The sequence below is a fragment of the Sinocyclocheilus rhinocerous genome, unplaced genomic scaffold, assembly GCF_001515625.1.
Source record: "Sinocyclocheilus rhinocerous isolate Xijiao unplaced genomic scaffold, SAMN03320098_v1.1 scaffold1470, whole genome shotgun sequence".
Taxonomy (NCBI): Eukaryota; Metazoa; Chordata; class Actinopteri; order Cypriniformes; family Cyprinidae; genus Sinocyclocheilus; species Sinocyclocheilus rhinocerous.
In genome coordinates, this window is record NW_015652166.1 from 115,070 (window position 1) to 115,487 (window position 418).

Genomic DNA, 418 nt, shown 5'->3' on the forward strand with positions numbered 1-418 from the left:
GGCTAATATTAGACATCATTTAGTCGCCCAGAGTGAAGATTTAGTCGCATATGCGAGTGATTTACTCGCAATGTAGAGGGTTGTCTCCCTGCGTCACTCCCTTCATGTTACTCTCCCATCCCTCTCTTATCCTAAGCTGTCTCTTCACATCATCTCTTGCTTCCTCATTTATCCTGTGAATTACTCCAGTCTTCAGTGTCACATGATCTTCAGAAATCATTCTAATATGCTGATCTGCTGCTCAAGAAACATTTCTGATTATTATCAATGATGAGAACAGTTGTGCTGCACAATATTTTTCTGGAAACTGTGATACATTTTGTTTTTCAGGATTCTTTGATGAATAGAAAGTTTAAAATAACAGCATTTATTTGAAACAGAAATATTTTGTAACATTATAAATGTCTTCACTGTCACT

At 36.4% G+C, this 418-nt stretch overlaps 1 pseudogene; it reads left to right on the forward strand.

Moving 5' to 3' along the window:
• The window catches only part of LOC107713899 (ceramide synthase 2-like), a 27,842-nt pseudogene that overhangs the window by 18,505 nt on the left and 8,919 nt on the right, over positions 1-418 (forward strand).